Below are 6,000 nucleotides of genomic sequence, written 5' to 3' on the forward strand. Positions count from 1 at the left end.
ATGCTCCTGGCTTCCTGAGCCCACAGCAACCAGCAGCAGTTTTGAAACACGCACTGATATCATTGTTACTGCAAACCACTAAACCCTGCTACCTCCAAGGGAAGTGTTGGAGCTTTCGAGGACAGCCACTCCAAAGTAACTCCAGGAGACCTCAAGCATGTTTACTTACCATTAACTTCACCAGCTTTGTTGGTTCAGGGCTGTTGCCAAGCAAAGAGATGCACAGGAAGAATATGCTCTGAAATGCACAAATGTAATATGAAAGGTAAGGAGGAAAAGCCAGCTTTGTGGTGTGGAGGCACTGACTGCTCTGACGAATGGCACAGTGGTAGATTCACATACCAGTGGGAATAGAGTATGGGGCCAATGGCTACATAAATCCACAGAGAGATTGTAATTTCTCAACAACAGAGTGATAGCTAAGATAAGACCTTTATTGGCATACATAACAAACACAAAAGCAACAACACAACAAAGAGAACAACAGTAGTGAGTACAAGCCTATGATATATAATACACAAGTCAGGTATATTTGTCCCATATAAAACATAGCGGCCTAATATATAAAATATACTGGATCTCTTGGGTCTACTTGCCACCAACAGCTGCAGATAGACTGCCACCCTCTCGGTGATAGGACTGAACACATCATTCAGCTGTTATGGCTTATCAGCGCCATCATGAATTCTGAAATCTTTTTCAATTCTGAGGGTGAGCAATCATTTAATAATTTTTTTCATATCTGGAAGACCCACCTTATTAACCAGGATGGGCATTAGATAAGTAGAGCAGGCGCTATTACACTGAGGACAATAAAAAAAGTATATGCAGAAGAGATTCAACCGACCCCATGTTACAAGGGCAGAGACAATCTTGATAGGGAGTCTTCTGATACCTCCCAACTGTCACCCTTGAAGGAATAACATTGAACCTTGTCAGGGTTATGGCACAATGTTCTGTGGGGTCTGTCAGTGAGGAGAGATAGATTGCCATTTTCCCTAACTGGTATTAGTATTGGCAACCTTCAGTCTCGAAAGACTATGGTATCGCGCTCTGAAAGGTGGTTCTGGCACAGCGTCTAGTGTGGCTGAAAAGGCCAATCCGGGAGTGACAATCCCTTCCACACCGGGAGCAAGTGCAGTCTGTCCCTGGTCTGTCTCCCTGGCTATGGGCCTTCCTTCTTTGCCTCTTAGCCTCAGACTGTTGGCAAAGTGTCTCTTCAAACTGGGAAAGGCCATGCTGCACAGCCTGCCTCCAAGCGGGCCGCTCAGAGGCCAGGGTTTCCCACTTGTTGAGGTCCATCCCTAAGGCCTTCAGATCCCTCTTGCAGATGTCCTTGTATCGCAGCTGTGGTCTACCTGTAGGGCGCTTTCCTTGCACGAGTTCTCCATAGAGGAGATCCTTTGGGATCCGGCCATCATCCATTCTCACGACATGACCAAGCCAACGCAGGCGTCTCTGTTTCAGCAGTGAATACATGCTAGGGATTCCAGCACGTTCCAGGACTGTGTTGTTTGGAACTATTCTATTTGGGCCTATTCTTAGCCCCCAGCCCCCAGGGGTCCTAACTGGTATGGGATGGAATAATATAAGGGGGAGCAAACCTTTGTTGCCTGATCATTAAGATTTTGAAATTCAGTATCTAACAGTCTGACTGTGATGCTCCGACAGGCCTCAGCATATGAACACATGTTCAGATGGTCTAGTGAGACCCCTGTTGTCTCAATTTTCTTCCTTATATAGGTTGACCATGAAGAAAGGTCTAGCTCGCCGAGCATCAAATATAGCAGACTACCTGGTGGCGAATTGTAATGAATGTGCAACCAATATCGGATGGACAAAAGCCAGGCTCTGGTTAACAAGAGCTTTTGCTCTGTTTCCAAGCATGTGGCAGCATATGGGGCACACCTAAGTAACCCCAGGATTGCCCTAAGAAATTTTGCCTGGACTCGTTCCAACTCATGGTTTGCTGCCATAATCCAGATTGGAATACCATATAGTAATTGCGCAACTGACTTGGCATTAAAGATCTTAACTGCTGAAGGAATGAAACAATTACCTTTTCTATGGAAAAACCTAAGGATAGCTTGGGAGGTAGCATGGGCTAAGTTAACTGCCAGTTTACGATGAGTGCACCAAGATAAATTATATTGCAAGTGTATCCCTAGATATTTAAAACTATTGACCTGTTCGATTTTCTCACCATTTATATTCCAGGTAAGCGGGTTCCAGGATTTAGAGAACACTAATATCTTAGTCTTCTGGGTATTTAACTACAATTTATTTTTTGAAAGGTATGCTTCTTTTTAATAGTCTTTTGAGGCCAATTTGTGTTTGAGAAATCAACACAGCATCGTCTGCATATAATAAAATGGGAATATAGGTTGAACCAAGCTATAGGTTGAACCTAGCTTGGGACAGTACCCGTCAGCTTGAAGAAGGAAGGAGGCCATATCACTTTAAAAAAGAGGAAAGAGGAAAGGTGCCAGAATGCACCCCTGCTTCACACCCTTTTCCACCAAGATTTTGGGTGTCAACTTCCCAGATGATGTACATTTAACCTGACAAATCGTCCCCATGTGGAGTTTTTTAATAAGGGCTTGGAGCCTGGGATCTAGCTTAAGACTAGCTAGTTTCATAGCAGGACACGGTCTACAGAGTCAAATGCTCCTTTTAGATCTAAAAATGCCGTATACAGTTTTTGCTGATTGCTCTTAGTATACTTTTCAATAAGGTGGGCTAAAACTACACAATGATAAAGGGTTGAGAATCCCTTGCAAAAACTGACCTGTTCAGGGCCCAGTAACCCTTGGGCAGATACCCAAGCTGATAATTTTGCCAGCAGATGTCTTGCATAAATCTTCCTCAGGTCTGAGAGCAAACTGATGGCCTGATAATTGGATGGATCTTGGTGATCTCCTCTTTTATAAATGGGAACCACCATCACATTTGTCCAAGCTTCTGGCATCATGCTGGTTTGATCTATCATTGTGAAGAAGGATGCCAGCATGGGGGCCCACCAATCAGGTTCAATTTTCAGAGCTTCAGGAAGTATCAGATCTAGGCCTGGTGACTTTCCGGACCTTGAATGGAGAATAAGATCCTTCACTTCCTCAGAAGTGACCAGCAGCCAAAATAGCATTTCTTGTAAGGTTGAGTCGGGAGAAGTGACATTACCAATCCCTACGTGCTGAAATAAAGAAGTGTAATAAAAACACCAGGTCTGAGGGAAAATGACCATTGGAATGGGACTGGGTTTCCGGAGCAACCCTGTCACTATGGACCAGAACTGTTTGGAGTTTTTATGGTGAACTGCTGCTATTAACTTTTCCCATTGCACAAGAGCATATCTCTGTTTATTTTCTTGAATCAGCTGTCTTAGTTGATTTTTAATGGCAAAATATATATCAGGGATCGTAACTTCCCCAGAAAGTTGGTACTGATGATAAACCTTCCGTACTTGGTTTTTAAGCTTCACACAACCTCTATCAAACCAAGAAGATGGCTTTGGATTCTTTCTATCGGTCTCACTTTCAGGATTAGGGATTAAGGAAAGTGAGAGATAGGTAATTAGTAGCTCATAGATTTTGATCACTTCCAGGGGGTCTGATTCGCTCATCATACGTGTTCTATAATTTAGGCAGATCTCAGATTGTAATAACTTCCTCGCCTTTTGGCTAGTAATATTATTCCAAAAGACTTTTTGACAGAATTCGTAGCTGGCCCCGCCGGTGTCAGAAGACTGAGACTGGCCACCACTCATGCTTATCTTTAGGAGTAATGGGAAATGGTCACTCATTATAAAATCATCGACTGTGAACTCCATTACATTAGGCCTTAAGGTGGAAGGAATCAAGAAACAGTCGATCACACTGGAACCCTTGGCTGAGGCAAATGTGAATTCACCTGAATTATTAAATTCAGCCAAATTTTACTGAATTTAACACAGAAATTGGCCATCTGAATACCTGCTGTGTTGTAAAGTTTGTCCTTAGAGCTTCTATCCAAAATTAAGGTATCCAAGAAGGAGGCTTCTATTTCAATGTCTAGGGCTTTATAGAAAACTAGATCCGTGTTGCCAACCCTGGCATTCATATCTCTGGCAAATAAGCACTCAGTTGATGGAAAATCTTCCTCCAGTTCCTCGGCCAGTATGGCCAAAGAGCTCCAGAACTGAAAAAGATCAGAATTATTCTGGCTGGGAGGAGCAGATACATTAACTATTATTATTGGGGTTTCACTGAGTAACAGTTTAACCACTTGAAAATCATTACTGGTTTTCTTAGTGGCGACAATTTCTGAATTTATTTTAGAGAACACAAGAATGGCTAATCCAGCTTGAGCTCAACCCTTGGCATTGTTTTTATAAGCAGGTAAGGTATAGGTTTTGAAATCCTTAACCTGCAAAGGGGTCAAACACCATGTCTCCTGTAATACAACCACATCAAAGCCACCCAAATAATTCAAAAGGGCCCGATCATTAGCTTTGCTCCACCAGCCTGCTATATGCCATGAAAGGATCTTTAGGAGCTCTGAAGAGAAGGACTTTGGTGGAGCAGTTGAAAGTCAATCTACTGAGAGGGTCTGTGCCCCTCCATCTGGCACAACTATCTGCACAGACCCATTGCTGGAATGATGGTTCTGGGTTTCAGCTGCAGATTCGTGACTCTCCCCCTTGTGTCCTTTTACAGTTCCAGAATGCATTTTATGCACATCCTCTGGTGAGAACTAAGGTAATTGCACTGAGAACTAAGGTAATTGCACTGGAACTTCCTCTACGTTAGCATTTGCTGTCTGAGGATTAATTGGTGGAAGAGATTTAAATGTCATCACCCCAGTATCCTCCAGTTCTCTGTTTGGTTGGTAAAGACCATTAAGAGTGGACTCCCTATATGGAGAGACCAGAGGATTAAAGGACAATTCCATAGGGTCAGAGATCTGCACCACATTTATAGAGAGTGACCCTGGAGAGGGGAGGCATCCATGAGAAGGGGAGGGAGGCAAGCTTCCTCCACCTGGAGGCTCCTGGTGGATCTCAGCCTGAATGGGCAACTTCCGAAGGGGGTCTGCTTCTAGGGATGATGTCTGAGGGTTTTGTAGAGATGAGCTCTTTAAAGATGCAGAAGAACATTGGGTCAATATAATGTCCATTAATTCCTGCCAGACCATCTCAATTTTTTGACCAGCTGTAATTGCTTTTGTCGAGGGAGAACTCTGTACGCCTCCAGAGCCTCCCTGGTTAACGTGTCCTCGTCGATATCCAGTTGGAGCAGTAGGTCTATGGACTGGGAGTTTGTATCACCGCTGGGAGAACCAGTATTCTGAGGAGGCGTTGGAGCTTGTGAAGAAACATTAGGCAAACACTGAGTGATATCACCAGTGCCTAAGTTCTCCTCTGAGCTGAACACAGAATTCCTCAGAAGATGATTCCTGGCACACACTGTCTAAGGCAGGCAACTCATCCTGTACCTCTGTGATTGAGTTTGTAATCCTCACAGGACGCCTAGGAGTGGCAGGCATGATCTCCATTGGGCCATCTGTTTCTGTGTGTGCACTGCTGATGTCCAAAGGTTTGCATGCTTGGCAAAGAAGGCCATTTTGGTCTACTGATGGAATTGGCTCCAAGGATTTAGCAGTTCCAGTTGAAATCCAACTGTTCAGGGAACTGTGCAGGTCATCTTGGGGTCTGAAGGTCTTCTTCCGAAGCTGCAAATTTACTGGTACCTTCAGTGGAGGCTTGGGAACCAGTGATTGAGCCTGGGAGCTGCTGCTAGATGCTGTGCTCTTCCTTTTTGGTTTTCCTCTCCCAGCTTCTGGGCGTTGGACATTAGGTAAGTTGCATGCATCCTTGGGTGCTTTGCCTTGTTGCACTGGAAGCGAGCCTTTTAACTTCAGCAGTAGACTAGCAAAGCTGTCAGTGGCCGCTTTCAGATCAGAGACTGTTGACATAACTTCCAAGTGTATTGAGGACCAAGGATCAGCTGTGTTTTCAGCAAGTTG

This window comes from Tiliqua scincoides, chromosome 2 (assembly GCF_035046505.1).
Source record: "Tiliqua scincoides isolate rTilSci1 chromosome 2, rTilSci1.hap2, whole genome shotgun sequence".
NCBI classification, from domain to species: domain Eukaryota; kingdom Metazoa; phylum Chordata; class Lepidosauria; order Squamata; family Scincidae; genus Tiliqua; species Tiliqua scincoides.